This window comes from Lepisma saccharinum, chromosome 12, assembly GCF_977018435.1.
Source record: "Lepisma saccharinum chromosome 12, izLepSacc3.1, whole genome shotgun sequence".
In the NCBI taxonomy this organism is placed as follows: Eukaryota; Metazoa; Arthropoda; class Insecta; order Zygentoma; family Lepismatidae; genus Lepisma; species Lepisma saccharinum.
The window spans coordinates 47,829,192-47,835,191 of NC_139240.1; the positions used below are offsets into that span (position 1 = coordinate 47,829,192).

At 35.6% G+C, this 6,000-nt stretch overlaps 1 protein-coding gene across 2 annotated transcripts in view; it reads left to right on the forward strand.

The window, feature by feature from the left end:
* The window catches only part of Alg3 (Alg3, alpha-1,3- mannosyltransferase), a 46,162-nt gene extending 42,267 nt beyond the window's left edge, over positions 1-3,895 (forward strand). For both annotated transcript variants that reach the window (XM_083132252.1, XM_083132253.1), the window contains exon 8: positions 1,329-3,895. The gene's annotated coding sequence lies outside the window, so the exon portion shown is untranslated. The remainder of the gene's footprint in view (positions 1-1,328) is intronic.
* Positions 3,896-6,000: the final 2,105 nt, after the last annotated feature.

Consider the following 6,000-nt stretch of genomic DNA (forward strand, 5'->3'; position numbering starts at 1 on the left):
ATAATATTCCTTTTTTCCCATATTCTGCAGTTTTTTGTTACATTGTATATTCTTTCACTACTTCCAATTTTCTGTAGGCTATTTCATGCAGTCTAAATTTTTCGAAACTCAAGGTAGCATCTATCCCTCCCACATTGAATTTTTGAGACTGTACTGGATATGTAAAAATATTTCAGCATAGTTGCAGAATTATTATTTTTTATTTCAGTAAAGATCATAGCAATTTTTACTCTGAGTTCTCTTACTTAACTTCCATTATTATTATTATTATTCATGAAATGTACAAATCAAGGATTGCACAAAGCAACAAAAAATTTCTACCCCCTCCACTGTGTAGAAACATATTAATTAGATTATTTTTGTCAGAACAAAAATAACATGTGGAATTAGTCATTAGCCTTTCCGTCTTTTGGTGGTGTTGGATAATTTAATAGCATGGTGGTTAATTCTTTCATACGTACATTGAATATTTGATTTGCTAAAGATAACCTATACAATTTTTGTAGACTTTTTTTCTAATCTGGAGTGCACATTTCACAACTTGTACGTGCCTTATTTTAATGTACAGGGTGGGAAATAACCTTTTGCTAGGGGTCCACAGTAAAAAGTAAGAACAATTAAGAAATTATGGTAATACCAAATGTTTACTACGACAATTGTGGTTACAAAAACAAAATTAAGTTAGTATGTCCGCAGTTTGCTTCTCTCACAGCACGAAGACGATCAGGGTAGGAGCTCAGAAGATTCGCAAACAAGTCCGTATTCCATTCCATGTCACGGAGGTCTTGTTCCAGATGTGCAAGGAGTGTTGCCCGGGAATAGCGGTCCGGTCCATGTTCCACTATCATCGAGGACTCAGAATAGCCCCAAAGTGCTCTGCTGCATTCAGGTCCGGTGATGCACCTGGCCATTCAGAACTGCTGAAGAAGTCAAAGCCACTTCGCCGAAGAAGGTCTTGCTTGGGTAGCATTTGCCTTGAAGCAAGGTGCTTTGCCGTGAACTAACTTTTAATTTTGTTTTTGTAACCTCAATTGTCGTAGTAAACATTTGGTATTACCATAATTTCTTAATTGTTGTTACTTTTTACTGTGGACCCCTAGCAAAAGGTTATTTCCCACCCTGTAGTGTTTGTACGTTAATGTAGTATCATGCAAAAGCAATAGAACTTTGAGGTCACAGTAGAATAATGGAGGTGTGGTGATGTGAATAGTTTTTCTAATGTTGTTTCTTAATGTATTGTCGGTATTGCACCAGTAAATTCTATATAAATTTATTCTATGCACATATATTTAACAATACAACTAACAAACACAAATTTATGTTTTCAGTATGTGTGTGGAGGCAGACGCAGCATTGGTGAGGTGGTAGTGGAAGCCTTTTTGTATTGTGGTTTCTTCAAGGAACAGTGAAAATGTTTTGGAAATGGAGCTGTCTGTTCAATTTATTCTTTGTCCAAATTCCCTTATTTGCAGTCTGTGTTCAATTCCCGATGGAAATAAATTTCTATTAGGGCTGGGCTGAGACCACAGGCATTATTCTTACTATTGTCCATCGATACCAGTACTTGAAAATTGTAACAATTCAATTAATATGTAAGGTTTCTATTGAAACTATTTTGTAGCAATCGAGCTGTTTTGCTTTAAAATATTAATCATTTCACATGAGATAATAATTTAATCTCAAATGCCATTATCTTCCTGCAATATTGTTACAAATACAGCTTGTTTCAAAATGATTTGAACGATAGAAACACATTCTGTGAGCAATACAACATTATCACCGATCGAATATCCCGTGAAATACATTCGAACACATCCTTAAGTTTATTTTGGAACGATCCCAGTAATTATAAATTCTGCTGCCAGGTTCCAGGCTGACCAGTTGTAAAATGGCTTCCAGTGGTGAGAAATCATTTTGCGAGAATAGATCAGTCGTGAGTGTGCAACGTCAGTTTTGTACACTATTTCACAAAGATCCACCAGCAAAGAACTCTTATTGCATTAGCGCTGCAGTGCAAACCAGGGTGATACGTGTCTGGATGGAGTTAGATCACTGTATCGACGTGTGCGGAGTAATGAAGGGTGCTAACATTGAGCATTTGAGAGTTAACTTCGCGATAACCATCGGCACTTAAACTTGGATAGTTACATTACATATGTGTGAAATTGTATCTTATTTTGACAATTTATGATTAAAATATATAACGAGTTGAAATTGTTCACATCATTTTGAAATGCAGTGTATAATAACAATTATGCATTTTGCATAATTTTTAGGGACATTTAGGCCCCACGAAAGTGTCACGTGGTATTTTTGCAGACCGTATGAGGCATTCAGACTCTGGAAAAGTATCTGCTAGTATTTCCGATGCCGATACATTGGTATGGTCTCATCCCTAATTTCAGTAGTTTCAATCCCAGTTTCAACTGTAGGCCCAGTCCTGATTAACTGATCTTTGCTAAAAGAGGAAGTAAGTGTTGCTAAATGATGCTCTTTTTGTCAGTTTTGTACATATTCAGCTAATAAAACCATACTCATCAGGAATGCTATTCTACTGCAGTGTTTATGTTGTAGCTGGTTGTTCAATCTCTGCAGACAGGAATTAAGGGTGGATAGCTTTTGATTGAGATTTGTGAATGTAATGAACTAGGGGTGGGTGGACACGGTTCTTATCGATCCATATTGGAATCAGATAATGAATAATTAATTATCTGATACAGAAGTGTCATACTGGGTTCGGATTAGGGTAAATTTGGATCCCTAGAGGGACGCACATTGAGTATACAATGTGTTACTTTGCAACTAATTTTCATAGCATTGAAAGAAAGCTACCTACCTTCATGGCTTTTACACACTGAAAATTTGACAGTATCGTTCAGCTTAATATCCTTTATGTTTAAGCATGTGGTTAGAGAGCCTCTGTATCTGTGCAACCACAGTAATTAAAAAGTATTTGACACTAACAAAGAGTCCAATTCCCAGTGAAAAGAGACTCATTTGCTCAAATTTTAGGTCTAAATAATTATTAGTCTGAGAGTAAATTAAAAATTATCAAAGCTGCCTTTCTCATGTTCTTACACACAAACCTGGTAAATAGCCAAAGTTAATGTTGAACAATTACAGTTTTCACATTGGAATAATTATTGTGGAACTGGAGTCCAGCTTTCTTCGAAAATATTGTCCCGGGTTTTTACAATAATAGAAACTATTTTGTATACATGTTTATACAGACTTAACACTGTCACCTTGAATTCATTATTGCCCAACAAAGGAATACAAGAATTTTACTGACCGTATTATCAGGCCTGACAAATATACCTTCCTTCCCCCCCATTGATTTCTTGAAATAGAACCAAATAGGAAATCGGCAATTTTTTTCATTGACAACTGCAACTGTGTATTTAATGTTATGTTTGTTATTGTGTGTGTGACGTTGGAGGGATGTTTTTGTTGAGTAGTTTGTGTGGGCAATATTTTTAGCATTAGTAGGTAGTGTTTTTTTAGCACTGTACACTGGTTGTTGAGTACAGTGCACTAAAGTAAATACTGTATTGTTATTTTTTGTTTGTTATTGTATTACTTTATCTTTTTTTGCACCTGTAATTTGTAGTTGTTAAGTAGTAGAGGAAACTAGTCATCTTGTATTAAACGAAGCATTTAAGATAAAAAATTAAGTGTACTTTTACTAAAACACGCACATATGACATAGAGCCTCATAAAGAAAATTACAAATGTGTGGAGGCTATACACCTGCTTTCATTAATGTGTGTGTGTATATTTTTATGAAAATTTTCAATGAAATAATTGTTTATTTGGTATCCATGGTTTGGTAATAAAATGTTTTGAAATGAAAAGGATAAAAATAAGTGTAAGTTTAATAAAGACTTGTTATTGAGACATGTGGAACTTTTCCTTCTGTGTCAGTAAAAATAATAGTTTGCGGTAGTCGTATTTGTTTCAATGGTTGTTTTTTTTTTTTTTTTTTACATGGACTCATTTTAATTCGAACTTCAAGGCGACCGAAAGAATTCGAATTAACAAAAACATGCATTATTAAATAAAATCAACAAAACGAAACTACTGTACTGTAATAATAATAATAATAATAATGTAACCCCTGGTGTAACAGACCATAAGAGCCAGTGCCTACCAAACGACTGCCAGCATCACTCCGACCATTCGTTGTTACACTACTCATTCATAGCTCCCCAATTTCCTCACGATGGTTGCTGGCCCCTCAGGCCGAAATCTCGGGAGAAAAGTTGTTACGCTTCCCCCAGGAGACTAACTGTCTCGTGTCCCGTAACGTGCTGTGGAACTTACTGTAAAAATTTCCATATTTTGTCGACCTGTAGTGCAAGACAAAAACAATTCCTCTCACAATAGTAATTAAGCTACCCATAAATGGAAAAGACATTTAAGTAAGTGCGCTGTATTAACATACAAAATCACATACACATGTAAGAACATGTTCTCACTTTAGTAAAGTTCATGATTTTTGATTGCTTTTTGTTTGTTTATTTTTATGTGGTTAACAAAATCTTCAATTTTATTTTTTGCCTGAAACAAGTCATCACGAATGTTTGCTTCAGATTGAACATGTCACACTTCAACAATTTGACTAGTCACAACTTACAACTGAGGGCTGATAAGATTTTCAGAAATTATTGGCAAGTGGAGATTCAAGGATGAACACCAGTACACAAAGGGGTAGGCAATCGGACCTCATTGAGGAGAGTGTGGAGGCTTCATACCAGCAAACAGAAACTTTCTCTTCCCTATGGCTGTCTCTGGATAGCTGCCTTTGAAATATCCAAATTAAAGGTGCAAAAATTTGAATTACATATGAATTTTTGGGCTTTGGTTTCAATAGGAATTACAAGGGGAATCAATTTCTGTTTGAATGAATAAATATAAGAATGTTTAAAAAAGTAAAGTAAAGTAAAGTGTTCCCCTGTGCTTAGCACCATGCCATGAAGGCGTATAGGGGGTGTAAGAATGTTTATAAACAAAATTCCTAGCAACATAGGAATTCAAGCGAAAAATTCAGGCTCGACTAGGACTCAAACTTATGTCTGGCATGGTAGAGTTGAAATACCGTACTTATGCTTTCAGAGAAATTTTTCATTTCTGAAATGTGCAAGTTGTAGCAGAAATTGCGTCAAGGAGGAGAAAATTGCTACTGTTTGGAACTTGCTGAAAAACGTGGATCAGCTTTACATTGTGGACAAGTGATAGTTTTTTATCACCTCCAGGTGGCAGTAATTAACGTGCCATTTCTTTAAAACTACACATGATATTTCAGTTCTGCTTGTTTTGTTCATTTCCATACATACAAAGCTATGGCACGAGGGGCAGTGCCAGGGGTTGCTTGCATGCCCCTTAATTTTCTTCCGCACCCCCTACGTTCAACTGAAAACACTAACATTAATATGTAATATTATGTTATGTCGTCATATTGAGCGCCGAATGATAGGTACTGAAGTAAGACCGTTTTTATTGTATACAACAGGCAAGCACTGAAAGAGGTGCCGATACTTTTCTGTACTGGCAGCAGCCTCTGTAAAGATCAGTGGCCATTTTTTTCTTTCGTCAATATTGTTGTTATGATTTTTTTCTTTTGTTTCTTCAAGTGGTCTGTTCGTGGTTTTTGATAATTGCCTATAGCTTTTGTGAGTTATGTTTTTCCTTTTTGCATTGTTGATAAACATTTTGTTTTCCGCCTACTTGTTCTTCCTTACACTGGAGCAAAAATTTCAGCGGCTTTTAAGGTATCACCAGGTCGTGCTTGGGAAATTATTTAATGCGAGTTGTAACATGAAGGGTAGTTTTCTTCTTAATATGTTCTATGTATTTGTTTCACGTAAACGTACCATTTCAAGCTTTTTCGAAAACTGTTAGTAAGAGGCGCAATGTTCAAGAAGAAATTTTACAGTTCGTTGTTGGGGATAGTGCGGCAGAAGGAATTTTAAAGATGACACAGTTGCTGTTCTCTTCCCG